Here is an 18,104-nt window from a genome sequence, read left to right on the forward strand (position 1 = left end):
TTATCGACAGCCGTACAGACTCCTTTTGACACATTTTACGTCGTTTATCCAGCTCTCACTGACTCTCCACATCGGGCTGTTCTTTTGCTGCGATCAAGTCAACGATGTGAGAGATTAGCTATCACAGACGGACGGACAGGGGGTGAAACATAGTCTTGCGCCATGCCTTTCGGCCTGGCGGAGACAATAAAAAACCGAAAGTAAAGGAAATGGCCATGTCTGCAACAGAAGTAGTCAATAAACTATGCTATGAAAACATGGGCCACATTGGCAAAGAATGTAAGAAAGAGGCAATCATGTAGGAAATAGCCGATCTCCAAGCTTACAAAGCCTGTCAACGTGAGGCGTTTCGAGCTTGTAGATCGGCTATTTTCACAATATTTACTTGTGGAACGGAGTCAAACAGAATGGGGGGGTCCCAGATCAAGTACGTGTATTTGGGGGGGGGGGGGGGGCGGCGTGAAAGGGTTGATAAACACTGCTGTAATCGGAGCGAAATTATGTGAAATTACTACATGACCATAATGCAGGCTAACATGCGTTGCACGGGGCGGTCCTGCCATTACGTTAGTTACTGTAGTTGCTGTGGAGCGACATAGTTCTCCAGAAGACACACACAAACATACACCATCTACAATGGACGAACTGAGCAGCAATATAGACATTCACCACACGAACGTGCATTGTTGACAAAGTGATTGCACAGGCGCTGCAGGCATGACAACCAGGTTAGCGTTAGCGACATGGCAGCTATCACAGCGCCCTGTCCGTCGTGCTGCAACTGCCTGTGATGGCTACAGCAGTAACAGCAAGCTGTCTGCGATGCCATTGTCTGGAGACTGCTGTTAGCGTGACACGACCAATGAGAGTGAGCGCTGTAGTTGTTGCTAAGATACGGTGGCGTCTCTGGCCCATAGCTTGTAGATCTCTCACACATGATTGGCGTAGGCTGCGTTGCCAGGTCTGACTTTGTGTCTAAGCAATGGTCGGCTTATTTTTGCGCGCCTTTGGGCTCGTTTGCATTGTGCGCACGGCAGCGCTTGTTTAGCGTACGTCAGCGCGACGTGGCAACGGACGTGGCAACGTGAAAGGTGATTGGCTGGTGAAAAGAAACACCCGACGTTACACCAGAAATGGTGCCTGGAGAAAATGGTGACCAAAAAAAAAGTTTGGAAAAAAAGGGAAAAAAAACCGCAGCGGCTGGCTGGTGTTGTGGTGATGAGGTGGTGCGCACGGTAAACGGTACGAAGCTGGCTCCCCTTCCGTTTTGTCCGACATTTGGTGAGTAGAATTAATTATGTTGCGCGGTGGAAACGGTGTAGTGAGCAGTGAGATGTCCCCTACGCGAGGCGTAAATTCAGCGCGGCCGGCGTGGCGAGTCAGTAGGCGACATGTGGTCTGGCGGTGCGTTGTTTATTCGATAACAGAGCTGTGGGGTGTCACCACCGAGGGTGCGGAAGTTGCTCGGCATTTATATAGTTAGATTGAATTACTGTAAAATAACTGCAAATGCAAATTAGAACAAAATGATGGCTTTCACATGGTATTATATTCTCCGCAAAAATTGTATTCCCCCTATCTTGACAAATGGTATATTCCCCGGTTCAGTAGGTCAGCACAGGTGCAATGCATTATTGTTAATTAGCAGCAGTAGAAGGTTTTTCTAGTCAGTGCCACTGTTTGACAGTTCATCTTAAGGTAAGACGGCACTTGTCTTTCTTATTTGTTTTGCTTCCTTGTTGTGTATGTCTGTGTGCCATCAGATGTGTATATGATCACTTTTAAGGCATTATAGGCTTAGGTTACTGCTGGCTTATTCTCTTATATAATTTGTATTTGGTGCGTTTGGAGTGAAACTGCTCTGGTCTGTCACTGGTTTGTTCATGTGATACTGTTGTGTTTTGTTGTTGCATAGTAGGCTAATGCATTGGTTCTCAAAGTGGGGTCCGGGGACCCCCAGGGGTACTTGGAGGGGGTTCCAGGGGGTCCCCAGCTAAATGATGGATAGGAACCAAATGGACCCTTATGGGTCTGTAACTCTGAGAGTGAAATCAACATTGATTTTACTATATAAATTGGGGTCCCAGAGATAGAAATGCCATTAAATGGGGGTCCGTAGCCTAATGTATGTGAAACTGGGGGTCCTTGAAATTAAAATGGTTGAGAATCACTGTTAGAGAGCCGTAGAAATCTTCTCTTATGGGGGTCCCTTGGCTTATCTTTTCAAATGGGGGTCCGCGGGCTAATAATTGTCAATTTGGGGGTCCTTGACATGAAAAAGTTTGAGAACCACTGGGCTACATACTCAGGTTCAGAAGTACATTATGCGACTTTGTTCTCGTTCACACATTAATGAGCTCAAACTCGGGAGACTTGGGCGCACGGCGACACTAATCGTCCACACATGCACGCCCAACCAACCACGCACGCACAACCACGCACGCACAGGCACTTGCCTGGAAGGCCTTGTATTGAATGAGAATCTGACATGGAAGATACCGTAAATCCTCTAATAGTGACCTCTATTCCAGTGGTTCTCAAACTTTTTCATGTCAAGGACCCCCAAATTGACTCTTATTAGCCCGCGGACCCCCATTTCAAAAGATAAGCCAAGGACCCCAATAAGAGAAGGTTTATACGGCTTTCTAGCAGTGATTCTCAACCATTTTAATGTCAAGGACCCCCAGTTTGACATGCATTAGGCTACGGACCCCCATTTAATGGCATTTATATCTCTGGGACCCCAATTTATATTATAAAAATCAATGTTAATTTAACTCTGAGAGTGTACAAATGGAACCAAACGTTTCTATTAATGACTAATGTTAATTAATCACTTAATTATTTAGGGGTGACTTAGCAGGATGCATTAAGGTTTAATGCATCCTGCAGCAGCTATATTAATTCATGACCAACTGAAAATAATTGATGCGTCAAATTATTTTACACTCCCCCAGGTGCTGATAGCCTCCCACCTGCCCTCCTATGAGCTCAGGCACAACCAGGTGGCCTACACTTGACGGACAGCACTTCAAACTCAGGGTGGAGCGACAGCACTCATAGGTATGGTATGAGCTCAAGCATGTGGGCGACCTCAATCACTCTGCTGGGACAGATTTGACAAATTTAAGTGAAGGCCTCACCCAAGTAATGCCATCTTTTTAACTTTAACCTGGTTACTAAAAGTTTTATGAGATTGCAATTTCATTTGCGATAAACAAATGGTATGTTGTAATGCAAATGAGCTGAAAGTAGTGGCAGTATAACTATGATCTATGGTCTCTTCACTTGACTCTACAGATGTACAGATATTTCCAGACATTCTGACATTCTGCATTTGGGCAAGGCCCGTTCTCCCGCTCTGCAATACAGACACGACACCCGGCCAGGCGTTTGGAGCAGGAGGACAGCATGGGCTGTGTCATTGGTTCTATTTAGAAAAAGAAAGAAAAAATACACGCAAGAAAAACACACATTTTATCATTTATCATTGATATTATACACACATTTTTCAGTGTCCACACCAGCCATAACGGGTGCAGTACGTTAGTCCGACAGCGCAGTGCTCCGACATTAAACAGTAAACCCGAACCAAACCCGCACCCTAACCGCACGCGGATGCCACATAGTCGGAGAAAAGGTCTGTCGGATTAACGCATGCCTCCCAGCCATAACTGGTGTGGACTACTCTAGGTGGACAAATGTCCGTCTTGTGACATGATGTCATCAATAGATACAATTTTGGTTTGATAAAAAGTTGGGTTTGAAAATCAGACATTTATCTATGCTAGTATAGATAGCTGACACTCCATTCATATTTGTTGAATGATTTTTGATTCTCTTTGTTTTATTTCCTGAAAAGCAAAGTCTTAACATTTTATTTACTTGTCTCTCAATCCATATTTTTTTCTTTTACGTCAAAATTTTATATACGGTCAATATATTTTAACCGTTCAAGCCAGTTGTCACAACACTAATTCCAATACTATATTGGATTATTACTGTGTTACCGATGCAAAATGGAAACAATACCTCTGCAGAGTAGGCAGGCATTTTGCCTGTGATTCCACCGGCTCCTGGGTAGCAGACACTACACCTTGAATTTTCTGTGTGACCTATTGCAGGCCTTGAGCTCCATCTAGAAGGTCGCCCACATGCTGCCTCAGGGACTGCAGTTCGGACGGCTCAGTTCTGGAACTGAGACATTTCACAAATCATTAGCAGATCAAGTTTAAGCTTTGAGAACAAACATTCTGGAGTGAAAAACAGGTGAAGCAGGATTATAGTGCATACTTAAGCACTTGACAGACTTAATGCTGCTGTGAAAAAACTGAAAATACAATCTTAGGCCTACTGCATGCCTTATGGTTTAAGTTGCATTGCACAGCCATCAGTTTGTAAGCAAGAAATATCCCTGATATTAGACATAGAGGAACAATTTCTCTTATTGATGGAGTGATTCAAATTCAACAGCTAAAAACTCACTCAACAGTAGCTCTCACTCTCGATAAAGCAACTGTTAATTAAAAAAAAAAGATATTTTGTTTTACAATACCCGACTCTGTCTTTCGCACCACTACCTGAAGGCCGTTTCATCCACAGCCAGCACCTTCCTGGCATTTTTGCTTCCAGTAGCTGGACCCTTCATTGAGAATAATGCAGAGTCAAGCTAGCACATTTAAGAAGGTGCTCATTTACTAATGACACTAATTTAAGATCATTTTAATTACAACATTCAGCAATGCATATATGAGCACAAATGACATGAGGATTGACCTGTAAAACAAAGAATAGTTAAGTAAGCCAAGCTAAGACAACATGTAGTCTACACTGCAGTGAATCATGTTGTCTAGCGACAGACCAAAGTGAGACTTATGCACTTGACAGACTTTATGCTGCAGTGAGAAACATGGGATTAAACTAACGCATTAAAGTAACTGTTTTCCTGTTCTCTGTTATACATTATAGTTCCTAAGTACAGTAACCAGGTTAAAGTTACTAAAGTTTAAAAAATGGCATTACTTGGGTGAGGCCTTCACTGAAATCTGTCATGCACGTCCCAGCAGAGTGATTCAAATTCAACAGCTAAGAAGTATCACAGTAGCACTCACTCTCGATAAAGCATATGTTAATTCCAAATATTAACACCTCAGTCTACAGTCTTTCTATGCTTATGTGTTCACTAATGATTATTTGTCCTAGTGTCTATGCTGACCTGGTCTTGGCTAGACACCTGTCACTCCCCTTCTCAGCTCATGTGTGATTAGAGCCTGACACTATAAAGAGGAGCTGTAGCCAGCTCTCGGCTATTCCCCCCCAGCACCCCAGCAGAGCACAAGAGTTTATTGGTTCCCTTGACTATTTGTACTTTCTTTATTTCAGTTACGATGGGCTGATTGTAATAATAATAATAAACTTTATTTGTATAGCACCTTTCATGACATGAAATGCAGCGCAAAGTGCTTTACAGAGCAAGAATACAGTTACAGTTACAACCAATTTAACAATAAAGCAAACAAAAATAAAATGAAATAAAAGCAAAAGCATAAAACAACATTAAAATAGGCAATACAGTGAGGACTTAAAAATCAACCAAAGAATCAGCTAAAAGCAAGAGTGAAGAAATAGGTCTTGAGCTGTGCTTTAAAGCTATCGACAGAGGCTGCCTGTCTTAGGTGTAATGGGAGTTTATTCCACACTGTTGGTCCGTAAAAGCAGAATGCTGCTTCACCATATTTTTTATATGTCATTGTAGGCACCTCGAGCAGGTCAGCACTTGAAGACCTGAGGGGCCGGTTTGGAACATATCTCTCTAGGCAGTCATAGAGGTAGGAAGGTGCCAGACAATTTAGAGCTTTATATGTAAAGCTATATAAGTGTTTTTAATGTTTGGTATGATTTTCGTTATTGGTTACTTTGTACTTTGTCTTTTGGTAGTTCATGGGAGTCTGGTGAAAGGACACAATTGTAACTTTAATTAGAAATATAAATAAAGATTCTTTATTTAACTGCTGTCCCTTCAGACTCAGTGATTTCATTTCCCATAGAGTGTGAGGACGTAGTCTTCTTCGTTTTCCACCTTCACCTTCTCGACGATGACAGGGAGTACTGCTTCTGCTTCGACAAAAGATTAACATGTATTTGTCCACAGACCCCCATCTGATAAGATTTGGTTTTAAATATACTTATTTTCAGGTTTGTGTGTGATTGTGTGTTAACATAATTTATACACTAGTCTTGACTTTCTGTTCTGATTCAGATTACACAAACTAGGTATACCACCTGTTTGATGAATGTAACCGATATAGGGTGATGAGTTAAACAAAGGGGCTTTGAGGAATGTTCAGGATGATCTTATACAAGACCATAGATGTAATATAGTTGGATGATTACATTATATGATAAGATGGCGGACAAGTTTCAAATAACTTGATCATTGAGAGACAAATCCTTTAAGGTGTGCATCGTTTTTGGAAGCATATATTCATTCTGTAGATTTATTATTCACTGTAACACCTAATTCAAGGGCACAGAAATGTGGCAGTCATAGGGGTCTTAAACGTTTTCAGGCCAGGGACCCCCGTTGGGGGGTGGTACAGCATATATTGTATAATGCAGGGGTCTTCAACGTTTTCAGGCGTTTTCAGATATACTTTTGCTGCTCTTTTCTCCCTCTACACCTATAACTCTTTGCCAAAAATAGCCGATCTACAAGCTCACAACGCCCGCACTGCGAGGCGTTGTGAGCTTGTAGATCTGCTATTTAAGTTCTCCTCAGAAAAGGGATGCTAGGGTTCAAGTGGTTAATATAAAAAAAGAAAAATCATATCGCACAAAGATTTGGCGGACCCCCTGTAGTAACTCTGAGGACCCCCTGTTGAAGATCCCTGGTATAATGTATAACATTGTGTTTCATATGTGTAGACATACGTACCATGTTGTTAGATTAATATATTCATTCATATCCACTGCCATTAGTAAACATACTTTACTAACTGAGAAGAATGTAATACTATCAACAATCTACCACACGAGATACTTTTGTACTTTTACTCAAGTACATTTTCATTACCAGACTTGTACTTGTAACAGAGTGTTTCTACAATTGCAGTATTGATATAATTGATTCATTGATATTCATTGTTAAATAAATATTACAATGTATGTCTATTATTATTATTATTGCTGTTATATATTTCGCTAACTTCTTCTCTTTAACTTTTAAATTAGTGAAATGACGTTTGCATTGAAAACAAATGTATCTATTTTTGGTTCGTGCGCATGTGCGTGCTTGTAATAGTGTGTGTGTGTGTGTGTGTGTGTGTGGGGAAGGGGGGCGGGGCTTGTGTCGTGTTCGTGTGTGCACGTCATATAGTTGTTTGGGTGCGTGTGTGACGGTGGCCAGGCTGTCACATGTAACTTTGCCACTTCTTTTCAGAATGCTGACCTTTTCCAATAAGTAATTTATCATCCACATTTAAGCTCACAACAATAAAATATAGAGTGCACAATAAAGTGCGGGGTGCGTAATTATTGTGAGGATAATAATGGTGATTCTACTGCAAGACTACGCCACCCTTTTATTTAAGAGGTAGGGTCCTCTATAACAATGTCTTAGGCTATTCACAGGTTCAGTTTTGCCCAGGTAAGAACAACACTTTGCAACATCCCACAAGAGAATTGGACGGACACAGGTTTGTATAAAAAGGTAACGGATTTTATTAAGCTAAAACATTGGCATCTATAAGCCTTAAAACTGAAAAACATAAACACAATATAACACTACACTAAAACCCTCAACCTCCTAATGCGCCCACTAACTAACTAAAATACAGGAATACAGACAATCACAAAATACTTAAAACAAACAGGGCTTGTGCAACCTATAGCAAATAAATAATGAATTTAGCGTTAAAGTGCCAACTATTACTGAAGCAGTAAAGTGCCAAGTGCCAATTCAAATGCTATATCATATACTCATCACGGTTCAATGCAAAAGGTGGGAATGTCCTTGTATGGGGTTTAACTGGAGCGGGGGTTTAGGCCAAGAATCACTGTCTCTTCTTGTCTTCGTGCGTATTGCCTGCAATCATAGAAACTAGAACCAGCTCATCTGTTCAGGTATATTTCACATATGGGGTTTAGGACCGTGGGTTTGTAAAGGTAACGTTGCATAGAAGAACACTTACTCGCAAGCCAGACAGGTGTCTGGCTATGAGTGTATGAAGCGCGCAACGTTATCGCCAACTGGACCTCTCCTCCGTTCCTGGGTTCGTCTGTCTGTCCTCCCCGTCTCTGCTGCTACTGCGCCGTCTGCTCACCGTCCGCTGCTGGTGCCTTGGTACGTGCCGCGATCGCTGTATTCTCCACCTCTGCTCCGTGGTATGTCTGCTCCTCCTGTGCACAACCGTCCCTTCTGGCTGTCACTTCCACACTGCCCCTGTGTGCCTGTCTCTCTCCTGTTCGAATGGCCCGCGCCTACTTTTGTATTTGTGGCGGCCACACCCTACTCCGCCCTCATTTGCTCTGCCACCAGCGTGACCTGGAGACATTGGCCGTCTGGAGTCACAAGGTCAATGTCACGCAGCCTATAGGGGAGTCCAATGTCAAGTGGCTCGGGGACCGGGGGGAAATACATTGTCAACCATAAAACATGCAGTGCAGAAATACATTTAAGAGAATGATGTTTTTAAGTGCATAATACAGGTTTTTCATCATCAATAAAAAATGTTACAAAATGGTTTCACCCCCTGCTTTGACCCTGTCACATCCCCCCCCACTTTTCCGTTGCCAGTCCCTGCAACTGTCCCTAATCATGTCCATACCTCTGGGGTGGCTGGCCTATATTTGCTCTTCCCGAGCGCCGTGGCTCGTCTGGTGCTCTCGGGACGGAGAAAAACCCATAGTACTGCGGCGTTGTTGCTTCTACCTGCTCGGGCTGCACTACAGCTGGGGGGTCCTCGTGGGGCGACCTGGGGGCTACACACACTTTCAACGCATTTCTATGTATGGTCTTTTCTCGCCCCCCCTTCTCGGGTCTAACTCGGTACACCAACCCCGTAGCTCCCACCTGTTCCATCACTGCGTAAGGCTCGGGGTCCCACCACGTACTCAATTTCCCCTGCCCGTCCCTCTTCCGATTCCTAATCCACACTCGTTCTCCTGGTAATAACGGCGTAATACCGGCCCTACGGTCATAAACCTGTTTTCTCCTCGTCGCTGCTTCCTCCATCCTCTCCCCTGCTGTCCTATAGGCGGTCGCCATTCGCTGCTGGTGGTCCCGTACCCAACCACCCACCTCCATGCGATTTTGCGCCGTCTGCACCCCTAACTGGACATCTACAGGGCGCCTCAAGTGTCGGCCAAACATCAAATAAGCGGGGGCATAACCCGTAGCGCTGTGGATCGTGTTGTTATATGCGTGAACTAGTTCGGGCAAGTGCTCATTCCATCTTCCCTGTTTATCAGTGTCTAGCGAGCGTAACATGTTCAATAACGTCTGATTAAACCGTTCCACCGCACCGTTCCCAGCCGGGTGGTACGGAGTGGTGCGACTTTTTGCAATACCATAAGTCTGACATAAATGGTGCATTAACTCGGACTCGAAGTTGGGGCCTCGATCCGAGTGGAACCGGGCCGGGCACCCGAACGGCTGGATGATGTGCGTCCATAACGCGCGGACAGTGGTTTGCGCAGTCTGGTCACGGGTGGCAATAGCCCAACTAAACCGGGTGAATAAGTCAGTAGCCACCAGAATATTCTGCCACGCATCAGCAGGCCTACCTAGTGTGAGGAAATCAATAGCTATTACTTCTAAGGGATATGAGACTTCAAAGGGTTGTAAGGGGGCCCGGGGCTCTGACCTGTTCCTCTGCAGGCTGCAGGCGACACAACCCTGTTGTAACTGACGCACCGCTCCCTCCATGCCTGGCCAATAGAACCGACGCCGCAGCTGGGCCAAGGTCCTCTCCAACCCAGCATGCGCCGCGGCCGCGTGGATCCCTTTCCACACCTCCTCTCTGCGTGAACCTGGACAAATGATCTGTGAGTATTGTTCTTTGGTATAGGGATCGGTCACTTTCCTATATAACACATGATTTTGTATGATCAATTTGTTCCACTGGCGTAACAGTTGCCGCGCTCCTCTAGTCCAATTCTTCCTCTCCACCATATTAGGAGCTCTCCCTCGTTCCACACACCTCTTCACTACGCGCACATCTGGATCCCGATCCTGCGTCTCTCTCCACTCATCCTCCCTCGCTGCTGGTGTCAGCTGTACAGCCGCCACGTCTACAGGCTGTATTGGGAACCGCGATAGGGCGTCAGCGTTTGCGTTGTTTTTGCCCGGTCGGTACTTAATGTCGAACGTGAAGGACGCAAGCTGAGCAGCCCACCGTTGTTCCACAGCTCCCAATCTAGCCGTTTGGAGATGCGCAACGGGGTTATTATCCGTGAATATAGTGAACTGCGCGCCAGTGAGGTAATCTTTAAACTTCTCGGTCACGGCCCACTTAAGGGCCAAAAGCTCCAGTTTGAAGGAGCTGTAGTTCGCATCGTTTTGCTCAGTTGGGTGTAAACTACGGCTCGCATACGCTATTACACGTTCATGACCATCTTGGACCTGCGCTAAAACCGCCCCCAATCCACGGCCACTTGCATCGGTGTAAACCACGAAAGGCTTGGTATAATCGGCATAGGCTAACACCGGAGCTTGTGTGAGGGCACTCTTTAACGCATCAAACGCCCGCTGGCACTCTAAAGTCCACTCTACTTTACACTGGTGTGATTTTACATCGTTCTGGATTCCTATCAATAGGTTGTTTAAGGGCCGTGCCATGGCGGCAAAAGAGGACACGAAACGCCTATAGTAGCCCGCTAAACCTAGAAAAGCGCGGACCTCGCGGACCGTAGAGGGGGGTGTCCAGTCTCGCACCGCTGCCACTTTCTCCGGATCAGGTCGCACTCCCTCTTGGTCTACTACATGGCCCAGGAACTTCACTTCCCTCCGCAGAAGTTTGCATTTGTCTAACCGCAGCTTCAGTCCATGTCTCCACAGGCGCTGGAATACGAGCTCGAGGTGCTGTAGGTGAGAAGAGAAGTCAGGTGAATATACTATAATGTCATCAAGATACACTAGCAAGGATTCCGTCACCTGACCACTCAAACACTGCTGCATCAGTCTCTGAAAGGTCGCGGGGGCATTACACAGCCCAAACGGCATACGCTGAAATTCGAATAGCCCCAGGGGGGTCGTAAAGGCGGTCTTCTCCCGGTCCCGGGGATCCATTCCTACTTGCCAGTAGCCACTGGCCAGGTCCAACGTGGAGAACCACTGCGCTTTCGTCAGGCTGGTGAGCGTCTCTTCTATTCGGGGTAGGGGGAAGGCATCCTTGTGCGTCACGGCGTTCAGCTTTCTGTAGTCAACACAGAACCTCCAGCTGCCATCCTTCTTCTTAACCAGTACTATAGGTGCTGCCCACGGACTGCAACTCTCCTTGATGACTCCCTTCTCCAACATCTCGTTCAGCAGGGTCTTCATCTCCCGGTACATGGAGGGCGGCAGCGGCCGGTGCCTCTCTCGTATGGGCGCAGCGTCTCCGGTCGGTATCTGGTGCTGCACGGCATCCGTCTGTCCGAAGTCTTCATCATGGATGGCGAACACCTTCTTCCACCTGCATAACATCTCGTGCAGCTCCTTTTTCTGCGCCTCCGGCAGGTCATCACGCTCCGTCAACACCTCCATCTCTTCTGGCAGGGTCTTCGGTGGTCCATCATCCTCCACACTAATTACGGCCACTTCCACCTCTCCGTCGGTCCCCAGGGACAGGCTCAGGTCCCTGCCGCCTCGGACATCGGCTTCTTCTACTGGGTACAGCCTCCCCAGTTTCTGGTGGCGGTCCAGGACCAGACTATAGGCGTGTGGATTACATACTCGTATGGGAACGCGTCCGTGGCGCACCGTGACGAGGGCACGGGCCACTCCCAAATCCTTTCCATCTGGCAAGGCTTCCATCAAGGCCTCGTAGTCCGCTCCTTTTGGTCCTCTCCAAGCGCGGCCCCAGATCATCACTTCACTCTGCGCGGGGATTCGAATCCTCCGCCGGCCGACAGGCCATACGTAACCTATGGACCCATCTCCATTCGTCACTGCCTCCACCCTCCTACAGGTGGCGAATGCGTCCTTCCACAGCGTCCTTCCCTGCTGACATGAGGACACAGGCCTCCCAGGCCGTTTAAAGAGGGCATGCCATACAGCGTTCACGACATTCATCCCAATAATCAGTGGCTGCGTACAATGTTCATCTTTAACAATTACGACCCCTCTCCCTGGTATCTTCCTTCCTTCCAGTTCTAGGTCCAATATGGCATAGCCAGTATAAGGTAAGTCAAGACCGTTAGCGGCGCGTAATTTAAATACAAGGGGTTCGTTCCCCAATGTCAGGTGCGAGAATCTTTTCTCAAATAAGCTCTGCTGCATTAAAGTAACTTGTGACCCAGTATCCAGTAACCCCCTTAATTGGACTCCTCCCATGGTGATCCCAATTGTCGGACAATCTCCGATAAATACATCATTAGCCCTTGATCTGGCGAGTGTGCGCTGTACCCCTGTCCCCCGGACCTCGGCGACAGGGTGTGCTAGTTTAAATGGTTGGAGTCGGATTTACAAAACCGGGCAATGTGCCCGGACTGCCTACAGTTCCTACATATCGGCCTACCTCCCTCATCCCACTCGTTGCGTTGGTAAGGCGCCCGGCGTCGTTCAGGTGGGGGTGAAGCGCGGGTTCGTGGATCGGTGGTGTCGGGTCGAAGGAGCGGTCGAATCTCCTTCATCAGCTCCTGCGTAAACCCCTGCATTTGTGATTTGACGTCCGCCATAATCTCCTGTTTCAGTTTTTCTCTCCATTCAGGTTCCTGTGAGGTGTGTGGGATAGAGACAGGTTTAACAGCATGGCACAAGATGTCAGTAGCTCCTTCTCGTCTATGTTCGGTGTCTAGTAGGAAGGCCTCGTCTTTTAGAGCTGCGAAGTCTTCGGTGGGGTTTCGACGGGCATATATTCTCAAGGCTTGGCCCAGAGGGCCTTCAGACAGCCCCACAAGCAACTGCTCTCGCAGAATGGCATCGGAGGGAGCGGTGTCTGGGTCGAGCCGCCGCAGCCCGCAGAACAACTCCCTAAGCCTCAGAATATAAGCCTGCACATTTTCGCCTGCGCGCTGCGCACAGCCATAAAACAAGGCACGAGCTTGGGAAGCAGAGATGGATGATTTATATAGGTTATCTAGACATTTGAAAACTTTAGCCACTGTGTTTCGGTCTTCCCTGTCAATCACACTAATTTGTCGTTTAGCTTCTTCCGTAAGGGTTTGCACTACAAAAGCAACTTTTTTCTCTTCCGTCAATTCTTGAGTGCCCAATAATCCTTTAATCTGTTCTTTCCAATCTCTATATTTCTCCTCACCTTCTGTGCCCGAAAATTTGGGTAACCACGGGGCCCCTGGATACACTGGCATCATCATCATTACTTTTCCCAAAAACAAAAACAAAAAGCAGCAAACCAGCAAAATATCAGTACAATTTCTCTTAGGGATTTGTTTGTGTTGTTCTCTACCCAGTCCTGCCGCGCTACGCCAAATATGTGACGGTTCCCAGGCTGTCACATGTAACTTTGCCACTTCTTTTCAGAATGCTGACCTTTTCCAATAAGTAATTTATCATCCACATTTAAGCTCACAACAATAAAATATAGAGTGCACAATAAAGTGCGGGGTGCGTAATTATTGTGAGGATAATAATGGTGATTCTACTGCAAGACTACGCCACCCTTTTATTTAAGAGGTAGGGTCCTCTATAACAATGTCTTAGGCTATTCACAGGTTCAGTTTTGCCCAGGTAAGAACAACACTTTGCAACATCCCACAAGAGAATTGGACGGACACAGGTTTGTATAAAAAGGTAACGGATTTTATTAAGCTAAAACATTGGCATCTATAAGCCTTAAAACTGAAAAACATAAACACAATATAACACTACACTAAAACCCTCAACCTCCTAATGCGCCCACTAACTAACTAAAATACAGGAATACAGACAATCACAAAATACTTAAAACAAACAGGGCTTGTGCAACCTATAGCAAATAAATAATGAATTTAGCGTTAAAGTGCCAACTATTACTGAAGCAGTAAAGTGCCAAGTGCCAATTCAAATGCTATATCATATACTCATCACGGTTCAATGCAAAGGGTGGGAATGTCCTTGTATGGGGTTTAACTGGAGCGGGGGTTTAGGCCAAGAATCACTGTCTCTTCTTGTCTTCGTGCGTATTGCCTGCAATCATAGAAACTAGAACCAGCTCATCTGTTCAGGTATATTTCACATATGGGGTTTAGGACCGTGGGTTTGTAAAGGTAACGTTGCATAGAAGAACACTTACTCGCAAGCCAGACAGGTGTCTGGCTATGAGTGTATGAAGCGCGCAACGTTATCGCCAACTGGACCTCTCCTCCGTTCCTGGGTTCGTCTGTCTGTCCTCCCCGTCTCTGCTGCTACTGCGCCGTCTGCTCACCGTCCGCTGCTGGTGCCTTGGTACGTGCCGCGATCGCTGTATTCTCCACCTCTGCTCCGTGGTATGTCTGCTCCTCCTGTGCACAACCGTCCCTTCTGGCTGTCACTTCCACACTGCCCCTGTGTGCCTGTCTCTCTCCTGTTCGAATGGCCCGCGCCTACTTTTGTATTTGTGGCGGCCACACCCTACTCCGCCCTCATTTGCTCTGCCACCAGCGTGACCTGGAGACATTGGCCGTCTGGAGTCACAAGGTCAATGTCACGCAGCCTATAGGGGAGTCCAATGTCAAGTGGCTCGGGGACCGGGGGGAAATACATTGTCAACCATAAAACATGCAGTGCAGAAATACATTTAAGAGAATGATGTTTTTAAGTGCATAATACAGGTTTTTCATCATCAATAAAAAATGTTACAAAATGGTTTCACCCCCTGCTTTGACCCTGTCACACGTGCGCATGTGCGTGCGTGTAACAGCGTGTGTGTGTGGGCGGGGGGGGGGGGGCTGTGCTTGCGTACACGCGAGAGGGCATTCCCGGGGATGCCCTCTCGCATGTACGCATGTCTGCTTGTCAGACCAATCACAGCCCTTGCTTTGTTGTCCCTCCCCTTAACTACGCCGCTCTGGCAGAGCTCGGCTCAGTTCTCAAGGTTTACAGCGGATGCTAGGTCGCTCGATACTAGGTCTCTCCGGTCGATGATAGATTACTATTGGAAACTGTTCTACTTGATTTCGGTTCATATATCACTGATCTACTTTCATTTCGTCGTCTTTTGGCTGAGGTGAGTAATATTACTTGATATATACTTTTTTCCCGCCTTTATTACTTTATTTATTATTTTTCCCCACCTTTTTTGGACTACATGAACGTTCAGCTTTTAATCAACATTGCATTTGTTATATCTTGTCTGTTAAAATTGAGCTTGTAGATCTGCTAAAACTAACTTTAAGCAGCCTCTGAAACTGGGTTAAAAACAACCTAGGCTAACCAGTGCTAACGGCTATAAACGTATGCCTACAACTTCCGCATGGCAGTGAGGTAAATGATTACATTATCAACAGTATTGCTATCATGTTTATGTATTTACCAGGGTCACAGTGCACATTAATCAACATGTTGGTTTTCACATCCGTGTGTAGTGGGTTGAGCTTTTTCCAAGTTGTGTAACGCCCCCTAATCACTCCTATTCAGGACAGCTGAGACACCTGGCTGAATAAAAGGGAGTCGCACCTGGCTGTGAGTAGTGTAGCTGGCTGGCTTATGGTTTCCTGGTGGTGTGTTGGGTTGTAGGTGTGGGAGATGGGAGAAGTCATTGATGGTAGGCACTTAACCTGTTTCTTTTCTTTTAAATTTAATTAAACAAAATCCTGAGTGTTCCTTGATCTTACAGGCATCTGACAGTGGGGTAGGTCGTCTTCCCCCCCACCTGTTGTACAGCCTCGTATGCCAGTCTGCATGCGGAGCTGCTGATGACTGCATGGCGTCCTCCCCTATCTCTCACCTGTTGAATAGCCTCGTATGCAAGTCTGCATGCGGAGCTACTGCTATGCTTTCCTGATGATGGTTCAGTGGCGTGTTGCCTATGGACTTGCCAGGGAGCATTGATGATGACATGGCCTCTCAGTGCTTATTGTGGCTTTCTTGATTTGAGGTAAAGGGCTGCCTATATTATATTTCTATCTGTCTTAAATCGTGTTGATCAGTGTTTATTAATATTGTGTTTTGTCTTATTAGGAGGAGCTCTGTGCCCCTGCTGTTTTTGTCCTTATTATTTTAGTTATTTGATTTAGTTATTTGATTTAGGTTTATTTTTGTTGTGCAAACCAACTGTTTCTCTGTTCCCTCTATTATTTAAGTAATATTGAAGGTAAACTGAGGTATATTTGGCTCCGGCCATACCAGTAATACAGGTGGTCATAGTTGTGGTCCCGACAGGCGGGTGGTCACTGGTGATAGGCTGTAGTATTGGAGTTTGGTTTTACCTTTAGTGCATGATATTCTGCTTGCATGCTCAGTATTTTAAATAACCTAGCGCTGCGTGTGTTTTAACATTTTTCTCTTGTGTCTTGCAGTGAGTGAAGTTTGTGTGCGCTTTTGGTGGCGGTGCTCTCTCCTCACTCCCTCACTCTCTGCTTCCCCCTGTGTGCTAAGGACACCTATACCTCCCTGCTACTGGTACCTTAGGCTCTGGCCCTTTTAACCTTATTTGATACTTTTGATATATTGTACTACATTTTAATTAGTAGTTGTAATTGATAATAAATATATTTCCTAAACTTCATGAACTTGACCCCTTCCAGTTTGAAGCCTTACTTCTAGTTTCTTATGCTGCCTTGAGTTATAAATAAAAACAAATATTATTTTCAACTGGAAACACACGTCTCTGCTCCTCCTTATTATAACAACCTGTGGTCTAGTATTCAAGGTGTATTGTGCATTATAGAATATTCTCTGGGTGAAACTCCCAGAGTGGCGTAGTCTGGTATCCTGTTTCCGGGCCTTAGTGCCCTGGTCACATTTGGCGTAGTCGGCAGGACAATTGTAAAGCAGAGACGTGTCATTCTAGTTTTTCTGTAATCAGTTGGTTTGTACTTTGTTTTGCTTTTTGTAAATATATATGAGCTTTTTGATTTAAAGTAACCATTGTTAGTTTGTTAAGGACAAAAACAGCAGTTGGCCTTGGATTCCACTCAAGGCACCGGTGGACATCTGCCTTACATCATGGAGGATGGGCAGGACCTGCATAACCTGGTGATACAGCTCTGGACTGAAAAGGAAACCCTGGTGCAAAAGCTTGCTACCGTCCAAACTGAACTCTGACCTTACTGACAGGGCCCTTGGCTCTTCTGGTCGCTCTGACCTGCTTGGGGTGGCCAGACTTGGGTTGTATCGTTGGGACACCGATAGAAAGTAGGGGGTAGATTGTAGTGGGTTGAGCTTTTTCCAAGTTGTGTAACGCCCCCTAATCACTCCTATTCAGGACAGCTGAGACACCTGGCTGAATAAAAGGGAGCCGCACCTGGCTGTGAGTAGTGTAGCTGGCTGGCTTATGGTTTCCTGGTGGTGTGTTGGGTTGTAGGTGTGGGAGATGGGAGAAGTCATTGATGGTAGGCACTTAACCTGTTTCTTTTCTTTTAAATTTAATTAAACAAAATCCTGAGTGTTCCTTGATCTTACAGGCATCTGACAGTGGGGTAGGTCGTCTTCCCCCCCACCTGTTGTACAGCCTCGTATGCCAGTCTGCATGCGGAGCTGCTGATGACTGCATGGCGTCCTCCCCTATCTCTCACCTGTTGAATAGCCTCGTATGCAAGTCTGCATGCGGAGCTACTGCTATGCTTTCCTGATGGTGGTTCAGTGGCGTGTTGCCTATGGACCTGCCAGGGAGCATTGATGATGACATGGCCTCTCAGTGCTTATTGTGGCTTTCTTGATTTGAGGTAAAGGGCTGCCTATATTATATTTCTATCTGTCTTAAATCGTGTTGATCAGTGTTTATTAATATTGTGTTTTGTCTTATTAGGAGGAGCTCTGTGCCCCT

The sequence above is a fragment of the Gymnoscopelus microlampas genome, assembly GCF_963454915.1.
Source record: "Gymnoscopelus microlampas genome assembly, chromosome: 18".
NCBI classification, from domain to species: domain Eukaryota; kingdom Metazoa; phylum Chordata; class Actinopteri; order Myctophiformes; family Myctophidae; genus Gymnoscopelus; species Gymnoscopelus microlampas.